This window comes from Schistocerca americana, chromosome 2 (genome assembly GCF_021461395.2).
Source record: "Schistocerca americana isolate TAMUIC-IGC-003095 chromosome 2, iqSchAmer2.1, whole genome shotgun sequence".
Taxonomy (NCBI): domain Eukaryota; kingdom Metazoa; phylum Arthropoda; class Insecta; order Orthoptera; family Acrididae; genus Schistocerca; species Schistocerca americana.
The window spans coordinates 944,378,756-944,401,491 of NC_060120.1; positions in this window are offsets into that span (position 1 = coordinate 944,378,756).

The window sequence follows — 22,736 nt, forward strand, 5'->3', positions numbered from 1 at the left end:
TTTCCGGGTGAATCACATTTTTGCTTCACTGGGTCGTTGGTCGCCTCCACAAATCTCGTCATCGAAGTGAACGGCGGATCGAAACTTGCAGCGCGCCACGGAAGCAGGCTCGTGGGAGCAGTATTATACTGAAGGTGACATTGTTCTCCGCTTTCGTGGGAGCTGTAGTAGTAATCGAAGAAACAATGACAGTTGCATCCGTTCATGCGTGGTGTCTTCCCCGACGACAATGTCATCTTTCAAGAGTATTATTGTCTCTGTCTAGGAGCCAGAACCATGCTACAGTGCTTTCAGGAGTATTATAGTGAACTTGCGTTGATGTCTCGGCGACAAAATTCGCCTGATATAAATCCTATGAAACCCTTGTGGATTACTATCGGGCACCATCACTGCGTATGCAAATGAGCGGCGCGTTATTTACGCGAATTACGTGGCCTCTGCGTAGACATCTAATGCCACATACCTCCACCAACCTACCAACAAAACGTCGGATCCCTGATACGCAGAATCAGTAATCTATTTTGTTCCAAAGACGGACAAACGAGCTGTTAAGCAGGTGCTTATAATTTTTGCTCAGCAGTATTTCATACGAGGAGCGTTTGAAAAGTCTGTCCAAAGTCCGAGAGACGGCACCACCATGTTTAGTCAGTAGCATCTTTGGAAAGAACGCACACCAAGTTTCAGCCATATTGGTCTATTTGCTTGTGTTTGTCATTCGTGTGAATCAAGAAAATCGAGTGATTGTCAAAAAATGGACGAAAAAGTAGTTCGTGTGGTGATTAAACATTGCTTTATGAAAGGCAAAACGCCTTAGGAGACTAAAGAGAAGCTTGATAAACATTATGGTGATTCTGCACCTTCGATTAGACCAGTTTATAAGTGGTTTCAAAATTTTCGGAGTGGCCATATGGGCACACGTGATGCTGAACGTTCTGGACGCCCTGTGGAAGTTACGACACCGGAAATCATTGATAAAATCCATGATATGGTGATGGATGACAGAAGAGTTAAGGTGCGTGAGATTGCTAGTGCTGTGAGCATCTCGAATGAATGGGTACATAATATTTTGCATAAACATTCGGATATGAGAAAGCTATCCGCAAGATGGGTTCCGCGATTGCTCACGCTTGACCAAAAACGGAATCGTGCGAAGTGTTGCAAGGATTGTTTGCAGCTGTTCAAGAAGAATCCGCAGGACTTTAAGCATCGTTTCGTCACTTTGGATGAAATATGGATACATTACTATACTCCTGAAACCAAACAGCAATCTAAACAATGGGTTACCAAGGGAGAATCTGCACCAGAAAAGGCGAAGACCATTCGTTCGGCCGGAAAGGTTATGGCGACTGTCTTTTGGGATTCGCAAGGGATAATCCTCATCGACTATCTGGAAAAGGGTAGAACTACTACAGGTGCATATTATTCATCGTTATTGGACCGTTTGAAATCCGATCTGCAAGAAAAACGCCGGCGATTGGACCTCAAAAAAGTCCTTTTCCATCACGACAATGCACCAGCACACACACCTAAGCAGTTGTGGTCGCAAAATTAATGGAAACAGGAGTCCAACTCGTTTCATATCCCCACTATTTTCCAGACTTGGCTCCCTCGGACTACTATTTGTTCCCCAATTTGAAGAAATTGCTGGCGGGACAAAGATTTTATTCAAACGAGGAAGTAGTTGCAGCAACTAATAGCTAGTTTGCAGAATTGGACGATTCCTATTATTCGGAAGGGATCAACAAATTAGAACAGCGTTGGACGAAGTGTATAAGTCTAAAAGGAGACTACATTCAAAAATGAAAAAGGTTTACCCCAAACACGTAAGTAGTATTTATTTTTGCACGGACTTTTCAAACGCCCCTCGTACGTGTAGTAATATGGGTTGGAGCGTACCTTCCACAGCCAAGCTAGGAATGATGCGATTCTATAAGATATCGGCGTACCTCGCACCCATCATGTCGGCATTTTATATACGTTTCTCATGCGGCATCACTGACGCTTTCCAGCGCCATCTGGTGGCCGGTTTTGTACTCGTTTTTCGTCTCCATTAAGCCCCATGTCATTTCAGGCATGTATATGACGTTTTACCTCTCTGCCTACATTATTCCGTGAATCGGTGCATTTTCAAATGTTAACGGACTTTCGACCCCATGTGTATTACGAAACAGCTAAAACGGTCACCGACTCGCTCAATCCCAGCTGAAGGTTGCCTGCGTAGCGGCTTACAGGGGCAACGAAATATGATTTTCAGTATCTTGTACAGTTCTTAATAAAATACCACTTTCTTTCTTTCTTTCTTTCGCTTACGCCATAGTCCCGCAGGGATCGCAGGGTCGGCATGGTTAGAATGGATTTGGCAAGGTTAGTTTTTAGGGGTGGCCAGATGCTCTTCCTGCCGCCACCCCGTACCCCCAGGGATGGAATCAGTGTACGCCAGCTGTCTGCATCTAGTGTAAATCGTGAGATAGTGCGAACGTGTTGCAAATGTCTGCGACGCCTGTAACTAAGGCGGAACGTGGGGACCAGCCCGGTATTCACGTAGCGGGATGCGGAAAACCGCCTAAAAACCACATCCAGGCTGGCCGGAATACCGGCCCTCGTCGTTAATCCGCCGGGAGGATTCGAACCGGGGCCGGCGCGCCTACCCGAGTCCAGGAAGCAGCGCATTAGCGCGCTCGGCTACCCTGGCGGGTTCTTAAAACTATAAAACAATAAATGAAGAGGACAAAATTATCTCCGGCACTTGGGAATTTGACCACACTGTTAAGATTCAAAGTGGTTCAAATGGCTCTAAGCACTATGCTACTTAACATCTGAGGTCATCAGTCCCATAGACTTAGAATTACTTAAACCTAACTAACCAAAGGACATCACACACATCCATGCCCGAGGCAGGATTCGAACCTGCGACCGTAGCAGCAGCGCGGTTCCGGACTGAAGCGCCTAGAACCGCTCGGCCACAGCGACCGGCCACTATTAAGTGATTCGCATCGTGTTCCAGTATGGAAACCACAAGTAGCGACTGCGCCAGACGTATAAGCCACTCACATAGTATGCGTACATTCTGGAATTTTTTTATGTCTGTGTCAATGAGATTGCCACCAGTCATTTGCTTTTAGGGAAGGCCCTGATGACGACGCTACTCAAGTTTAACGTGCCGTGCAGGCTTGCGAGTGCGGCGAAGTCCGTCCCTGTTGGCAGGGTCAGGCCACTGTTTTCGCGGTCCAGCACCCGAGAACACTGGCTCCCCTCGGCGTGGCGAGATGAAGACATGAATTTTTACTGCGCCCTGGCCCTCCACGGCGATTCGCTGTCCACCGCAATACTGCGTGCCCGCAACTCCCCCACCCCCGTGAGACTCGGTGGGACTACCACACACCACGCAGCCGCGAAGGAAATTTAATTCACGCCCCGACGCATAAAACGCCTTGTTCTGCGATAGGTAGGAGCCTCCACATGCGCGGCCGTAGCGCGTTACGGTTTCACATGAACGAGGCGCGAATGGCTCAAGGGTTAGCGGAGTGCTTGGCAAGCTGCGATTCCGACGTTTATAGGCTCGGCGCGGACGAGGTTATTATACGTGAAGACTTGTGGCCAGAGTGGCAGTAAAGAAGAAACGAGAAATACGGGATTGTGCGTGTCCCGGTACTCAAGTTCAGAAGGTCTGCAGGGAGTAGGTTTATGTCATCCCGCGAGGAGGCTCGTGGGCTAAGACACTGGACTCCCATCCTGGAGAGCGACAGTCCGAAATGCCGCCCTAACACTGAGATTCATGTTTTCCAGCGCTCCTCTAAACTGCTTAACGTGAATCCTTTTAAAGGCTGAAACGAGGTGATGTCTTTAGACAACATAGTTATATGGAGATAAACAGCGATTAATTTTCTTTTAATCAATTATTCAAAATGACAGTCACAATCGCATTATTTATTTTGCCGCCAACCAGTTTCAACCCGCGATGGGGTCATCTTCAGGGCAATGTACACTGTAAAATTATAATATTAGTTAGTAATCATGCACGTAATCTACAAGCAATTTGTCAAAGTTACATAAATAAATGGAGGGAGGATCGTGGTACATCGATGCTACGATATCGAATGCCATGCTACAGCAGACGACACGTACGAGGAGGCTACTATGACGACGGAAGCATGGCAGCAGTTCAAACCCCGTCCGATCATCTAGACAGTAGCGTAGGGCAAATTTCGACTTCCCCCCCTCCCCCGCCCCCTGTAAATGGACGCCTGAGTGGCTCCATCTATTAGCCAAATGTACTAAACTGGTGTCTTCGTATCAGGGAGGTTATGGGATTGGTTTTAAACACAGCCCAATCACAAGCTCATGATTTCCTTTCATACATACCCACCTCTTCTCATTTTAGTGCTCTCCAAACCTTCCCAGATTACTACTTCTACATCTTTTTCTTTTTACTCTCTTCTACCTCACACAACCTTTCCCACTTTTCTTTGGGTCTGCTTCTATCAACAAATTTATATTACTATACGAACCTAATCAATTTAATAATCATGGTTACAAAATACTAACACGAATTACTTATAGATGAATGGGAAACGCTGGAACAAGTCTCAGGAAGAAACAGTTTGGATTCCAAGGAAATGTTCCTAGGTAGTAGTAAACCTACGACTCATTTTAGAAGATAATCCGAAGAAAGGCGAACCTACATTTATTCCATTTGCAGATTTAGAGAAATCTTTTGACGATTTTTTCTCGAATACACTCGATGAAATTTTGAAGGTATCAGGTATAAAATACAGGGAGCGAAATAAGAAATGAGACTGCAGTTATAATTAAAGAGCATGAAATACGAGCAGTATTTGAGAAGTGTGTGAAACAGGGTTGTAGCCTATCCCCTGTGTTAATCAATATGTATACTTGGCAAGCAGTAAAGGAAACAAACGAAAAATTTGGAAAGGGAATTGAAGTTAATGGAGAAGAAATTAAATATTTGAGGATTTTCGGATGGCAGTGAAATGCTACAAGAGACTGTAAAGAACTTGGGAAGAGCAATTGAACGGAATAGCCAGTTTCTCGGAAAGAAATTATTTGAAGAATATCAATAAAAGTAAAACAAGAGTAATGTAATATAGTTGAATTAAATCGGACGATGGTGAGGGAATTAGCTTAGGAAATAAGACAAGAAAAGTTGTACATAAGTTTTAGTGCTTGCACAAGAAAATAACTGGTAACTGTAGAGATAAAGAGGATATAAAATGTAGACTGGCGAAAGCAGGAAACACATTTTTGAAATAGAGAAATTTATCAACATTGAACATAAATATAAGTCTTAGGAAGTCTTTTCTGAAGGTATTTGCCAGGAGTGTAGCCTTGTGATGAAATGAAACATACAAGATAGTTTCTCACAACAAGAGAATGTAAACTTCTGGAATGCGCTGCTACAGAAAAACGCTGAAGATTAGATGGGTGCATGAGATAACTACTGACGAGGTTCTGAGGGGGGGGGGGGGGGGGGGTAAAAGTTGTATAGGAAGAGTAATGCTTGACTACCAGACAACAGGTTCAAATGGATGTAGAATGCGGTGGGTCGTGCAGAGGTTTCTCGGGATAAACTGGCATGGAGAACTGCACCAAACCAGTTTTTCTGCCGAAGATCACAATAACAAAAGCACTTGCCAAACTGTGCTCGTAACATATACTCTTTTAACACCCGGTCTTCAAGGATCTTAGCTTTGTAAAACCACCCAGGGTAAACTGCACGTGTTCGGTCTCTGCCAAATTTGTTATCGAGATGTGTGAACCCATGGAACATACGCCATTGTACATTATCATAAAATCCACACCACATCGATGAACAGCTTCCCGCAATGCTAAGATTCCTAGCTAGTGTCCAATTACTGAGCTATTTCTATTTTTTTTCGTCACCATGTACGTTTAATATAGCAACGTGCTATATTTTCATTAATTCAAAGAATTTTTTATGGCCAATACAACTGCAAGTAAACTGCGTGCACCGGTGTAATGTGTAACAGCTTGTTCAGTATTATGTGTCGATGCCCCGATGTGACGGCAGTTGTATGGTTTCAGCTTGTGTGATTAGCATTCGAAAGCGATGAAAGGAAACACCCCGATTCGACATTTTCATTCTATCTTTGAAATGTTTCCCCAGAACTCCCCGAGGCATATTATGCGGGTGATCCTGACAAATAGCAAACTCGATTCCTGCCTTAATCCATCACAATATATGTCCGATTTGTGTCCGATTGTCCAGGATGGTCTGAACGTGAAACGAAACTTCCATTCATCCCACCCTACAGCACTTGTCCTGGCGCCAGCTATTGTTACCTTCCGGGGACGAACCGCATTACAGTGCATCGATAAAGGATCTTTTATCGGAGCGAATCGGAATATTAAGGGGGGACGTTGCTGAAAAATACACACTATTTCAAAAATGCACCAAATCCACAGTTTTGGAGATATGGCAATGAAATTTTGCACCACGCTTTACATTAAAGTAACACATTTACATATAAAATCCTTTGATCATATATATCAACTTTTTTAAATTAAATTTTAAGTTTTATTTTGAAAAAATAATGTATGTTCCTTTTTCTCAGAAAGTATTCAGGATTTTCTACAAAAATTTCTTTGTTTCATCTCTTTATATGTTGTAAGCTTCTCTCATGAGGTTTCTGGAGTAGGTCAAATAGGAGAATTTTCATAATTTTTAAATTATAATTCCACAAGCACAATTTTAAATTCATGCAAAATTTCATAATTTCAAAATTTCATAATTCTAGCATTCATGGAATCTGAGAAAAAAGTTACATAAACTTTAAAAAACAAACTTTTCAGGAAACGCCATTTGAAGTTCAATCTAACTTTTTTCCACATTTGTACTCTGCGTCGTATTTCCCTTCAAGATTTCTCTTCTGGTTTCTTGTTGTCAGTCTTCTTTCCTTTACCAGGTCGTCAACTGATTTTTCAGCTGCAGAGACGCGCTGTAAATCTTTCTCTTTCTAACACCTTCATCCTCCCGAAGTCCCCATCATTAAATACAATAACTGTATCATAAGTTGCAATTCTGACAACTGTAACAGATGTAAATTTTTTTTAGGGCATAGTTTCCATATGACTGAATTTAGAGAATCGTTTATAAGATATGGAATAGAGTCAAAGGTGATCTATAAAACCAAAGAGTATGTATCACGGCCTTCTAGATGTATCCCGCACACGTTTGGTTGAAAGCAATACACAGAATCGTTGTTCACTGAGCTGGTACTGATGTGCTGCTTCAAAACGTGGGCGTGGCAGGGAGGCCGCGATACACTTTTAATTAATTTTCAGGCACTTCGGATGCGATTTTAACATTGAAACTTTGGGAACTTATTGCTGAATGGTTCAAATGGCTCTAAGTACTATGGGACTTAACATCTAAAGTCATCAGTCCCCTAGACGTAGAACTACTGGCCAGAATTTGCATGGATTTCTTGCGACAGACATTTCCCCGTAGAGTAATTTCCCGTTTTGGTGACATTTCCTGGCCGCCTCACTCACCTGACCTTTCATGTGCAGCCTTTTTCCTTTACGGCTACCTGAAGCAAGAAGTGTTCCAAACGCGTTTTGCCACCACTCCTGAGTTGAAGGATCGCATCAGAACTGCCATCGGCACTGTCACAGGGAATACGTAACGCCGAGTCACGGAAAGCTTCCAACGCCGCCTAGATGAATGTGTTGTGCACAGGACGCACCATTTGACAGGAGTCAGATTCAAAAAGTAATCCACGCAATGGACATTAGTAAATGGCATACCTTTAACTATTAATTGACATAAGAGGTAATAAATAAATTACAATTACTGCCTGATTGTGTGTTTTTCATATCCTACCATGAACGCTGCCGCACCCTGTACTCAGAGGTGTGTGCCTGCTGGGTTCCCAGCTGCCTAACGGAAGACCATAAAGTGCAAAGAAGGAACATTTGTGTGGAACTGCTTCAGCGTTAAGAGGCTGATTGTGACAATTTTTTTTTCGAACATCGTCACAGGCGATAAAACATCGGTTCATCACTTCGAACCGGAAATAAAAAAAGCAATCCATGAAGTAGCGCCAAACCAGCTCTCCGCCGAAGAAAAAGTTCAAAGCCCCATCCTCAGCCAGAAAGTCATGGTGACTGTCTTCTGGGACTCTCGAGGGGTTATTCTGTTTGATGTCCTCCCTCGCGCTATTATGATCAACTCGGAAGTATGCTGTGCTACCCTTAGGGAACCGAAGAAACGACTTCAGCGTGTTCGTCGCCACAAAAATTTCGAACGAACTACTCCTTCTCCAATACAACGCAAAGCCTCACAAAAGTCTGCACAACCGAGAGCAGCTCACAAAACACGAAAAATGCTTTCAGGCTCAGCCACTTCGAAAAATCAACTGTTGTACAATATATGTTGAAAACGAAACATATCATCAGCAGTATAGAAAACAATTTGGTCTACATAACGAAGCCAAAGGTAAGCCCTTAAGCCGGCCGGGGTGGGCGAGCGGTTCTAGGCGCTACAGTCTGGAACCGCGAGACCGCTACGGTCGCAGGTTCGATTCCTACCTCGGGCATGGATGTGTGTGATGTCCTTAGGTTGGGACTGATGACCTTCGATGTTAAGTCTCATAGTGCTCAGAGCCATTTTGAACCTTCCGACTTCCATCTGTTTGGCCCAATGAAGGATGCACTCCTCGGGAAGAAGTATGTGGGTGATGGGGAGGTTACTGATGCAGCAAAACGCTTAATCGGGCGTCCGCATGTACCATGCGGGAATACAGGCCATCCCAGTGAGGTGGGGTACGACCGTCGCATTGAACGGAGATTTTGTTGAAAAATATCGTTTCGTAGCCGAAAGTGTATGGAATGATATTGTGGACTGAAATCCTGAATAAACCCAAGCAGCTTACAGAAAAAAAATGTGTTACGTTACTTATTAAACGCCTTTCGTTAATTTTGCAGTAGCTGATTTATAGACACTCGTAATCCCATGAGACCTTTGTATATGAATCTGAACACCATAATGCCCGATGTTCCCAAAAGAGTGGTAAAACAGTGGGGCACCTGTTTACCCCACGGCACTCACAAGGGGGGGCTGCGATGTTTGGAACGCGGATTTGGCTGGTCCAAATGGCTCTGAGCACTATGGGACTTAACTTCTGAGGTCATCAGTCCCCTAAACTACTTAAACCTAACTAACCTAAGGACATCACACACATCCATGCCCGAGGCAGGATTCGAACCTGCGACCGCAGCGGTCGCGCGGTTCCAGACTGTAGCGCCTGGAACCGCTCGGCCACCCTAGCCGGCGAACGCGGATTTACTGCAAACTTCATACACTCGTAGTACTCCATTAGGACAACAAAATGTGTAAGCAGTAGTGCGTACTTCTCAAGTGTTACTGAGAAAATCGCGAGATAATTTCGATCGTCAAATATATACACATGTGCATGGCCATTTTTACCGTGAAGCGCCGGCAGCGGAGTGATAGCCGGCACGGTAGTTCAGCGTGTTCGGTCAGAGGGTTAGCAGCCCTCTGTAATAAAAAAACTGAGCTAATCGATCAACAACGAACTTAAACGGATGTCTAACGACGTCCGCCCCGAGCAGATGAAGCAAACAAAATGAGATTTAAAAAAAAAAAAAAAAAAAAAAAAAAATAGTGGTCAGCGTTCACGCCCCGTAATCGCTGGATCGAGGCCCGCTAGTCAGTTTTTTTTTTATTTCTAGCACAGTCATTTTCTTTACTATTTATATTACAGTTGATGCAAAGGGAAAAATACGTATAATCGGATGAACTTTTATTAAATTTGCAGTGTTATTTGGCAGTCTACAAATATTTATTATCACAAATAATATCATATTCATAACTGCCGACTAGTAAACGACCAAACGCATCAAATGATACTGAAAATGTATGCTTGTCCGTGGCTTCAAAATTGTTCGTATTTAATCGAAAGAGAACGAGAAATTGCTTCTCGTGAAGACGCTGTTAAAATACACTCGATATTGATTGACCAACGATCAGCGCCGATATTTAAGAAAATGCTGTGTTACGCATGGTTTGCTTCCAAATTATCGGCTGAAAGAGAGGTTATTGAAAATGTTAACGAAGTTTGTTTTTCCACGGAAAACCTCAAAATACCTTGCGTCTGCTGAAGCAATGCATTTATTCAAAGCAGCTGGTGCCGTTTAACTTTGTTTTTGATGTTTTCACGAAAAATACCATCCCGCAAATTGTATTCGTAATGTCGAAAGCGACGATTAATTGCACATCTTTCGCAAGCCGTGTATGCCGGTCAAAACTTGGGGGTAACAAGTCGTTTCGGGCTCCTTCCAGGTATAAGGGAGTTCTCAAATTACGGACAAGCATACATTTTCAGTATCACTTGATGCGTTTGGCCGTTTAAGAGTCGGTAGTTATGAATATCAAATTATTTGTGATAATAGAAATTTGTAGACTCCCAAATAACATTGTAAATTTAATAAAAGTTCATCCGATTACACGTATTTTTCCCATTACATCAACTGGAATATAAATAGTAAAGAAAATTACTGTGCTAGAAATAAAAAAAACTGACTAGCGGGCCTCGATCCAGCGACCCAGCGATTACGGGGCTTGAACGCTAACCACTCCGCTGCCGACGCTTCACGGTAAAAATTGCCACGCACAGCTGTATCTATTTGACGACCGAAATTATGTTGCGATTTTCTCAATAACGCTTGGGAAGTACGCGCTACTGCTTACACATTTTGTTGTCCTAATGGATTACTACGAGTGTACGAAGTTCGCAGTAAATTCTCGTTCCAAACGTCGTGGCCTCCCCTTGTCAGTTGGTTTAGGTTCCGATCTGCCCTGTCAGTCTATTCAGGACATCCTAATATGGTTCTTATCTTCTCCTTCTCCACAGTACAAAGCGGGCTGCCAACCATTCCCAGACGATGCAAGCGTTTCAGCGCATAGGCGTGCGCCTGCATAGCCAGCTGACGTAGAGAGAATCACGCTGTCCGTCGCATTGGACTGACCCCCTGGCAGCAGACCAAAGCGGGCGGGCGAATGTCGGCGGTAACTCGATCCCGCACCTGACAGCCGCACCTCTCTCCAGCCGACCTCCACAAAGACTTTAAATGGGCTCTTAGCCCTTCCTGCCACCGCCTAAATCCGTTTACGGTTCGGGCTTCCTTCTCGTCTTTTCGTGGCGGTGGGGCAGACTGCACCCCATTCTCATTTTCTGCAAATTCACCCAGAAAAAAATTCTGCCGTAACGGCGGGGAGACAGTACCATCGCGCCTTAAGTGCATTCTGCTTGCACGTAGACTGTAAAGTTCCCGTGCTAAAAGGAGCCCGTCGAATTGGCTGCAGATCGCAAAATCATACGGCATATCCTTAAAAGTGCATTACTATTTGTAGATCATAAAGTAATAATATATGAAGTATTAACACAAGACCACGTACATGACTTTCAGTTAGCAGTGCATTGGCTAAAGTAAGTATTTGCCAGAATGCTCTCTCTCTCTCTCTCTCTCTCTCTCTCTCTCTCTCTCTCTCTCACACACACACACACACCACACACACACACACACACACACACACACACACACACGCACGACACATGGGGGGGGGGGGGGGGGAGAGGGAGAGGGAGAGAGAGAGGAGAGAGAGAGAGAGAAGAGAGAGAGAGAGAGAGAGAGAGAGAGAGACAGAGAGAGGAGAGAGAGGAGAGGAGAGAGAGAGAGAGGTGGGGGAGGGGGGTGGGGTGGAGAAGAGAGAAACTGGCGCCAGACACACTTCACGTAAAATGGCCACGCACAGGTGTATCTATTTGACGACCGAAATTATATTGCGATTTTCTCAATAACGCTCTTGAGAAGTACGCGCTACTGCTTACACATTTTGTTGTCCTAAGGAGTACTACGAGTGTACGAAGCTTGAAGTAAATCCGCGTTCCAAACGTCGTGGCCTCCCCTAGCGAAATGCAGGAAGATCTGCAGCGGATAGGCACTTGGTGCACGGAGTGGCAACTGACCCTTAACATAGACAAATGTAATGTATTGCAAATACATAGAAAGAAGGATCCTTATTGTATGATTATATGATAGCGGAACAAACACTGGTAGCAGTTACTTCTGTAAAATATCTGGGAGTATGCGTGCGGACGATTTGAAGTGGAATGATCATATAAAATTAATTGTTGGTAAGGCGGGTACCAGGTGAGATTCATTGGGAGAGTGCTTAGAAAATGGTAGGCCATCAACAAAGGAGTTGGCTTACAAAACACTCGTTCGACCTATACTTGAGTATTGCTCATCAGTGTGGGATCCGTACCAGATCGGTTTGACGGAGGAGATAGAGAAGATCCAAAGAAGAGCGGCGCGTTCGTCACAAGGTTATTTGGTAACGTGATAGCGTTACGGAGATGTTTAATAAACTCAAGTGGCAGACTCTGCAAGAGAGGCACTCTGCATCGCGGTGTAGCTTGCTCGCCAGGTTTCGAGATGGTGCGTTTCTGGATGAGGGATCGATATATTGCTTCCCCCTACTTATACCTCCAGAGGAGATCACGAACGTAAAATTACAGAGATTAGAGCGCGCACGGAGGCTTTCAGACAGTCGTTCTTCCCGCGAACCATACGCGACTGGAACAGGAAAGGGAGGTAATGACAGTGGCACGTAAAGTGCCCTCCGCCACACACCGTTGGGTGGCTTGCGAAGTATAAATGTAGATGTAGATGTAGATGAAAATCCGAGTGAACATCAACGACGATTAGACACATTGCAGCAACATAAACATTGTGTTGCGCCCAAGTGTAAAAGAATATCTTGCGTGAGGTGTTACTCAAAAACATGTATCGAGTTTTCTTCTGCGCATTTCCACAACAGATAAGGACGAATACTTCACAATTAAATGTAAGCAAGCGCAAAATAAGTCGCGAATATTTTCGCAAAAAAAAATGACGTTTACAGTTCAATAGATTTGTTAACTCGCCTGTCAATCTCACAATAACAGTATTTAGTTGCAAGTGGAAAGCTACCGCTGTATAACAAAGTAAGCAGTGTACTACATAAAACCATAAATGTTAAAAATAAGGAAACAATCACAACATGTATAAAACTGTTTGTAAGCTTAAATTTCGTTGGAGTGATTTGTATGTGAAACATGTTTGCATTTTACAGAACTGAATTGAAGTACCAACTGATTGCGCGAAAGTGCTGAAACACGTTTGCGCACTGATAAACAACAGTTATTTGCGTAAGAGGCGGGCTGAATTCCCATAACAACGAAATAACTTAGTAAGTGTCAGATGCCACCTTTCAGATATCTGTACTGCGTATTGTGCTATGGTTATGATAATTATTAGATGAAAAGCTTTACAAATTTTCAAGCAAATATGTCCAACAACAAAGAAAACTTTTAACTACAAAAAACCAGGAAAGATCTCACTCACACTTAAATTTTAAGAATATAGCGCAACCACTCCTGCTGCCTGGGGGCGCGAAAATATACGTCATCAAAAGAAGAAACAAAGTTGTTCAGGAGAGTGAAGGGGCCTGCACAAGAGGAGATTAAATTAATAAATGAAAACGTTAGCAATGAATTTAATGTGTATGTATCAACGATGATATCACTGAATATTGAGGTATGCGGAAACAAAAGAGAGCGAGAGGTTACCCAGGAGCATGCAAGAAAATCCTGAACTGCAACCCGAAATGTTGTAAAAGTATAATAAAACATGTCACATCACTTGTTGAGGAATCGTATTTCGGACAGTCGATGGACGTTAAAGACTGACGCGTATACGGTAACTTCCTCTGTCAGCAAATACAGCAAGTACTGTGCAGTTGGTTTTAGCTGGCACGGTAGCCCAGCGTGTTTTTTCGGTCAGAAGGTTAGTTGCCCTCTGTAATAAAGAAAACTGAATGTATGGATGAACGATGAACTTGAACGGGCGTCGTGGGACGTCCGCCCCGAACAAATGCAACGAACAATAAAGAACAAAATGAGGATAAACCAAAAACAAAAATAAGTTGGTGCACTGGTTAGTGCTTTGGGTTGGCATGCAGGATGTCGAATGTTCGATTCTGGATCGAGGCATATTTGTTTTTATTTCCTAAAAGGAAGTCTGCGTGGTGCGGTATTTGGCGTCTAAATCTTCATAAAGCGATTATAGTGGGTCTTTACAAACACATTTGCAGTTACGTATTACGAACAGGAAATGGAGGTACAGTCGTTTTCATTGGTCAGCTTTTAGAGAAGCCTTTTTCACGTCGTGGACGCGAATTGTTTTCCTGTGTGCTCTCCCCCAATGGCCCCATCGAAATTATTTCCGCCGGCCGGTGTGGCCGAGCGGTTCTGGGCGCTTCAGTCCGGAACCGCTCGACCGCTACGGTCGCAGGTTAGAATCCTGCTTCGGGCATGGATGTGTCTGATGTCCTTAGGTAGTTCTTAGTTCTAAGTTCTAGCGGCCTGATGACCTCGGATGTTAAGTCCCATAATGCTCAGAGCCATTTGAACCATCTGAAATTATTTCCAAAGCAAGCCCTGCTGATGAGGTAAGCCCCTAACGAATTGTAATGGACCTGCACGTGGCAAGAATAATAGTTCGTATTAATCGATCGGACCACTGGGGGGAGGGGTACACACAAAAGAAGTTTGGAATCTAGTAGATGCAGTGGTGCGAAACAATTCGCGTCCACGATATGCAGAAGGTTTCGTTAAAAGCTGACCACTGATAACGATTGTGTTCCCATTTCTGTATTCGTAATACGTAACTGCAAATGTTTTGCAGAAGACCCACTTATAATCGCTGTATGACGATTAAGACGTCAGATACCGTACCACGGAGAATACTTCCATCAAATAAAAATAAATAATCCACGGCCAAAAATCGAACACTCAACCTCCTGCATGCTAACCCAAAACGCTGTCCACTGCAAGTGCACAGCACTACTGCCAATGCCTGAGACAGGTAGATATCGTACATGTGATTACCGTGTGTCCAGAGTACCAGTCCTTAAAATCCATTTACTTGCCGAAATATGCGGAGGACGGACTAATGAGAGGGACATTTTCGTATTGCCAATATTTGAGGAATCGCGCCACGAAGTTCGAATGCGAGAATTTTTCTTCACCCTGATTATTAAGACAAGATGGCCGATGATCTCTTCGGTGCAGATGTAGACCAGACTCGAGCTCTTACGGGAATAGGCGAAATGTCACGGGTAATGAGGGTAATGGGCGAGGGGCACTACATTAGTTGTGTGTGTGTAAGTTGAGAATCTGGGTACTGAATGGAGGCGTGCTAGGGTAGTCCGTGTAGGTGTGATGACCACTGTGTCCGGATGGCGCAGTGGTCAGAGCATCTGGTTAGTATGCAGGAAACCTAGGTTCGAATACCAGTCTGGCAAAATATTCCAGACCAAAATACAAGAGGAAACAATTTAAAATTTTATAAAAATATGGCTACACCTATGATGGAAGTGAGTCATTGATCCCTAAAAAATACCATAAAAGTAAACTACAAGCAGCAGAAATGAGATTTCTTTGAAAAATCTGAGATTACGTATAAGTAATGAAGATATTAGGAATGAACTATATATTTTAATATTGACGTACACTGAAGAAAATAAAACACTATTGATACTTTACCTGCAGAGAATAAGTGCAGGGAGAATATCATGTCAGCCCACGCTGTACCAGGCATGAGGAAGAAGGGACGAAGGAAGACTAGGGTGACGTGGCAGTGAAAAATGCACACAAAGCAGATGCACGTGAAAAATCTTGCAGAAGAAGAAGAAGAAGAAGAAGAAGAATGGCCTAAGTTCCGAGGTGAATACGCTGATCGTATTCACCTCGTAGGGGTCTAGGGACAAATTTTGAGTTTGATTCGAAAAAGATTACTACTACTCTTTCTATATTATCCTTTTCGTGACGAGCAGGACAGATGTGTTCCACATACAAATTTATTTCCATGAGTTCACAGGGATATGAAAGTCCCAGGTCTCTATGGTGTTGCGATCTGACGTTGAACGTATCAACCGTTTGGAGCCAACAGGTTCATTCAAACTTCCTGGCAGATTAAAACTATGTGCCGGACCGAGACTCGAACTTGGGACCTTTGCCTTTCGCCGGCAAGTGCTCTACCAATCTCATTCTGGAAACAGGTTCATTCTCTGGCACCTAACGTGCGAGGTATCACTTAGTGGTTTCAATTGCGCATTGTCTCTCTTATGTTTTGACGATTTTATGTAATTTTTTTCCTGTCTGCAATAGATTAGCTCATAAAGTTATTTACTGTATTTTTTGCTGTGTTTGATAGAAATATACAGATTTGTGCACATATTTATTAATAAAACACTTTTAAATTCGTTTGATTGTTTTGCCTGATGATCAGTGTGTGTAGAGAATTTCTATTTGTGCCTTTCGTACATACTTGCGTCCAAAACTGAACATTTATTTCTTTTATTCGGTGCTGTAATCTTATTTTATTTTTCCTGATTGAATGAAACGGAAATCTCCACAATCAAAAAATGGCTCTGAGCACTATGGGACGTAACATCTGAGGTCATCAGTCCCCTAGAACTTAGAACTACTTAAACCTAACTAACCTAAGGACATCACACACATCCATGCCCGAGGCAGGATTCGAACCTGCGACCGTAGCGGTCGCGCGGTTCCACGCTGAAGCGCCTAGAACCGCTCGGCCACCGTGGCCGGCTCCAAAAGGAAATAAAAAATACGATGCCATCGTTTGAGTGACCTACTGCCAATACCAAAATTTCACTCCGTTGGTCGAACCAGTCCACAACTCACTTTACAACTGTGTACTCTGCTGTGGATGCAAAGCAGAATATTGCTGAGGTTGTATCCTGGCTATTTTTACTTGTAGATCGTATAGCCTGCTGGGAACGAGCAGGAATAAATTTAGGGAATCATGCATTCGTACTCGAGACCAGCGGGACACGTGTGTCCCACATCAAATAATTTTTGTTATTATACACTGACGGCCCAAAGCAACTGATACAGGCATGCGTGTTCAAATACAGAGATATATGTTGTTGTTGTTGTGGTCTTCAGTTCTGAGACTGGTTTGATGCAGCTCTCCATGCTACTCCATCCTGTGCAACCTTCTTCATCTCCCAGTACCTACTGCAACCTACATCCTTCTCAATCTGCTTAATGTATTCATCTCTTGGTCTCCCTCTACGATTTTTACCCTCCACGCTACCCTCCAATGCTAAATATGTGATCCCTTGATGCCTCAAAACATGTCCTACCAACCGATCCCTTTTTCTAGTCAAGTTGTGCCACAAACTTCTCTTCTCCCCAATCCTATTCAATACCTCCTCATTAGTTACGTGATCTACCCACCTTATCTTCAGCATTCTTCTGTAGCACCACATTTCGAAAGCTTCTATTCTCTTCTTGTTCAAACTATTTATCGTCCATGTTTCACTTCCATACATGGCTACACTCCATACAAATACTTTCAGAAACGACTTCCTGACACTTAAATCTATACTCGATGTTAACAAATTTCTCTTCTTCAGAAACGATTTCCTTGCCATTGCCAGTCTACATTTTATATCCTCTCTACTTCGACCATCATCAGAGATATATAAACAGGCAGAATACGGCGCTGCGCTCGGCAACACCTATATATTACAAGTGTCTTGCGCAGTTGTTAGATCGGTTACTGCTGCTACAATGGTAGGTTATCAAGAGCCAAGTGGGTTTGAACGTGATGCTATAGTTGGCGCACGGAAGATGGGACACAGCATCTCCGAGCTAGCGATGCAGTGGGGATTTTCCCGTACGACCATTTCACGAGTGTACCGTGATTATCTGGAATCTGGTAAAACATCAAATCTCCGACATCGCTGCGGCTGGAAAAAGAACCTGTAAGAACGGGATCAACGAAGACTGAAGAGAATAGGTCAACGTGGCAGAATGCAACCCTTCCGCAGACTGCTGCAGATTCAATGCTGGGGCATCAACAAGTGTCAGCGTGCGAACTATTGAACGAAACATCGTCGACATGGACTTTCGGAGCCGAATGCCCACTCGAGTACCCTTGGTGACTGCACGACCCGAAGTTTTACGCGTCGCATGGGACCGTCAACACCGACATTAGACTGTTGATGACTGGAAACGTGTTGCCTAGTCGGTCAAGTTTCGTTTCAAATTGTATCGAGCGGATGGACGTGTACAGGTATCGAGAAAACCTTATGAAACAATGAACCCTGCATGTCAACAGAGGACTGTTGAAGCTGGTGGAGGCTCAGTGGGGAACGTGCAGTTGGAGTGGCATGGGACCCCTGATACGTCTAGATACGACTCTGAAAGGTGACACGTACGTAAGCATCCTGCCTGATCACCTGCATCCATTCATGTCCACTGTGCACTTCGACGGATTTGGTCAACAACAGCAGGACAATGCGACACCCCACACGTCGAGAATTGTTACAGAGTGGCTCCAGGAACACACTTCTGAGTTTAAACACTCCCCGATATGAACATTATTGAGCATATCTGGGACGCCTTGCAACGTACTGTTCAGAAGAGATCTCCACTTCCTCGTAAAGGATTTATGGTCAGCCCTGCATGATTCATAGTGACACTTCCCTCCAGCACTACTTCAGACATTAGTCGAGCCCATGCCACGATGTGTTCCAGCACTTCTACGTGCTCGCGGAGACCCTACACGATATCAGGCAGGTGTACCAGTTTCATTGGCTCTTCAGTGAATAAACAATAATCGAAATTTAGAACCATGTCCTAACTTAGTATCCATCCAAAAATCAGGAAACTCATTTTTACAGCAACATTTGAAATATTAATTAGTTCGGTCACGAAAAGATTAAGCCAGCTTGGACTGATCCGTCTTCAGCCGCTGCACGGCGCTGCCTTCGCTCGTCGCATGTTAAACGCGGACGTGTTGTGGCCAGAAGACATTTAACAGCGCGCGGGCTCGGACTGTGGGTCTGCTATACGGTGTCCACTGCGGCGTGGAGGGCGCTACAGGGCAAGGGCGCTCCTCCCCGGGCCAGCGCAGCTAATGAGCCAGAGAGCCACGCCCCCGGCTGGCTTCCTCTCTGCACACCTCCACCGCTCACGCAGGCTGTCTCACGCACGGTGCAAACGCTCAGTCTGGCGTTCGCGGGAACCCATAACGCGCAAGTACACTCGCGAATGTTCTATGAATGCCCCTCTAGCCACACGACACACGTCAAAGCGGTAGACAAGTACGTTCCACTCCTTGTTTAGCAACCTCTTGTCAAGGAGAAATAAGACTGTTGATATTTCTGAAACTATCGGTAATCCGATATATCAATATTTAAAAAGTGTCATTAATATCACGGGGAAGATCAGTTTGGAATCCGTAGAAACACTGGAACACGTGAAGCAATACTGACCTTACGACTTATCTTAGAAGAAAGATTAAGGAAAGGCAAACCTACGTTTCTAGTATTTGTAGACTTAGAGAAAGCTTTTGACAATGTTGACTGGAATACTCTCTTTCAAATTTTAAAGGTGGCAGGGATAAAATACAGGGAGCGAAAGGCTATTTACAATTTGTACAAAAACCAGATGGCAGTTATAAGAGTCGAGGGACATGAAAGGGAAGCAGTGGTTGGGAAGGGAGTGAGTCAGGGTTGTAGCCTCTCCCCGACGCTATTCAATCTGTATATTGAGCAAGCAGTAAAGGAAACAAAAGAAAAATTCGGAGTAGGTATTAAAATCCAGGGAGAAGAAATAAAAACGTTGAGGTTCGCCAATGACATTGTAATTCTGTCCGAGACAGCAAAGGACTTGGAAGAGAAGTTAAACGGAATGGACAGTGCCTTGAAAGGAGGATATAAGATGAACATCAACAAAAGCAAAACAAGGATAATGGAATGTAGTCGAATTAAGTCGGGTGATGCTGAGGGAATTAGATTAGGAAATGAGGCACTTAAGGTAGTAAAGGAGTTTTGCTATTTGGGGATCAAAATATCTGATGATGGTCCAACAACAACAACAATATCACGACAAAAATATCGACGTACCAGCCTGTAAAATATCGGCTACACATTGTAAATATACTGCGGGTTTTAAATTTGTATATTTAAATATTGATTTACTATTAGATGTTCAGTAAATCAACAAGCTATCCGCCTGCTTATCCCCCTAGGAGTAGGAATTGAAAGGAAAACGGTGTGTGTTCATACTTGGCGACAACCACTTTGCTAACAATGGTAACTGCATGTAACTGGTACAGTAAGAGGTGTCCGATGCGTCTTTCGTTCGGTTTCGACACATTTCGGAATTGTCTGAAGGACTGCATCCCGACTTCCCTCACTTTCTCATTTCTGCAAACGTAGGCTACCTAGCGGCTGTAGTGTCAACATCACGTGGTGAAGTTAAACGTTGCAGTTTATGTTGGCAACGCCGAACGGCGAACTTCAAGAAGGTGTGAGGCCAGTGGGACGACCGCATCTTCGTTTCAAGGATGTCTGCAAGAGAGACCTGACCAAGACCAGAATCAATCCACGTCGCTGGGAAAGCATTGCAGATGACCGTGTCAAGTGGCGAGTAACTGTGCGCAACGGCGTCAAGCTCTCAGAGGACGAACGCACACAGGAACAAATCAGGAAGAGGACAAAGCGAAGAGACAGAGCGGCTTCTGTTCTAAGTCCCTCAAATTTCACATGTCCAAACTGCGGTAGGGACTACCACTCTCGAGTGGGACTTTTTAGCCACAGCAGACGCTGCAGACTCTAAACCAAGCATGCTACACCATCATCCCTCAAGGATGGACAGATGCCATTATATTTTTTAGCAACTGTTTTTGAAGAATGCTGATGTGATGAAATAGCACACTAGTTGCTTTAAAAACTATTTTTTAGCGCAACTGGTGTGCTGTTTCACCACGTCAGGATCTTGTTATTCCATTCATACAATCCTCCCCCCCCCCCCCCCCCCCGGCACCCCACTGCAATCGAACTTCTTCATTGTGCAACTTATACTTGCTTCACACTGTCAAAGAGAATGACTGGATGTGATGGGAGCTCAAAAAGTAATAAGACTCCTTCCCACAGTAAAAGTAAAATTACGTTGTACTACAGTTTCAAAAGAACAGTTTCATATACACTACTGGCCATTAAAATTGCTACACCAAGAAGAAATGCAGATGATAAACGGGCATTCATTGGACAAATATACTATACTAGAACTGACATGTGATTACATTTTCAAGCAAATTGGGTGCACAGATCGTGAGAAATCGGTACCCATAACAACCTCCTCTGGCCGTAATAATGGCCTTGATACGTCTCGCCATTGAGTCAAACAGAGCTTGGATGGCGTGTACAGGTACAGCTGCCCATGCGGCTTCAACACGATACCACAGTTCATCAAGAGTAGTGAGTGGCGTATTGTGACGAGCCAGTTGCTCGGCCACCATTGACCAGACGTTTTCAATTGCTGAGAGATCTGGAGAATGTGCTGGCCAGGGCAGCAGTCGAACATTTTCTGTATCCAGAAACGCCCGTATAGGACCTGCAAGATGCGGTCGTGGATTATCCTGCTGAGATGTAGGGTTTCGCAGGGATCGAATGAAGGGTAGAGCCACGGATCGTAACACATCTGAAATGTAACGTCCACTGTTCAAAGTGACGTCAATGCGGACAAGAGGTGACCGAGATGTGTAACCAATGGCACCCCATACCATCACGCCGGGTGATACGCCAGTATGGTGATGACGAATACACGCTTCCAATGTGCGTTCATCGCGATGTCGCCGAACACGAATGCGACCATCATGATGGTGGACACAGAACCTGGATTCCTCCGAAAAACTGACGTTTTGCCATTCGTGCACCCAGGTTCGCCGTTGAGTACACCATCGCAGGCGCTCCTGTCTGTGATGCAGCGTCAAGGGTAACCGCAGTCATGGTCTCCGAGCTGATAGTCCACGCTGCAGCAAACGTCGTCGAATTGTTCGTGCAGATGTTTGCAAACGTCCTCATCTGTTGACTCAGGGATCGAGACGTGGCTGCACGATCCGTTACAGCCATGCGGATAAGATGCCTGTAATCTCGACTGCTAGTGATACGAGGCCGTTGGGATTCAGCACGGCGTTCCGTAATACCCTCCTGAACCCACCGATTCCATATTCTGCTAACGGTCATTGGATCTCGACCAACGCGAGCAGCAATTTCGCGGTACGATAAACCGCAATCGCGATAGAGTACAATCCGACCTTTATCAAAGTCGGAAACCTGATGGTACGCATTTCTCCTCCTTTCACGAGGTATCACAACAACGTTTCACCAGGCAACGCCGGTCAACTGCTACTTGTGTATGAGAAATCGGTTGGAAACTTTCCTCATGTCAGCACGTTGTAGGTGTCGCCACCGGCGCCAACCTTGTGTGAATGCTCTGAAAAGCTAATCATTTGCAAATCACAGCATCTTCTTCCTGTCGGTTAAATTTCGCGTCCGTAGCACGTCATCTTCGTGGTGTAGCAATTTTAATGGCCAGTAGTGTATTTACCGAACATTGCGAAAAAAGTATAATATAAAATAAAAATATCGGCATTCGATGTTGCCATTTCGATATTGATATATCGGTGAGTAAAATATTGACAGCATATATCGATATTTTTAGTTGAAATATAGATATTTCTGTTTTATCAGCAGCCCTACTGAGAACCACAGCAACATTGATGCGGGTATCAAATGGTTCAAA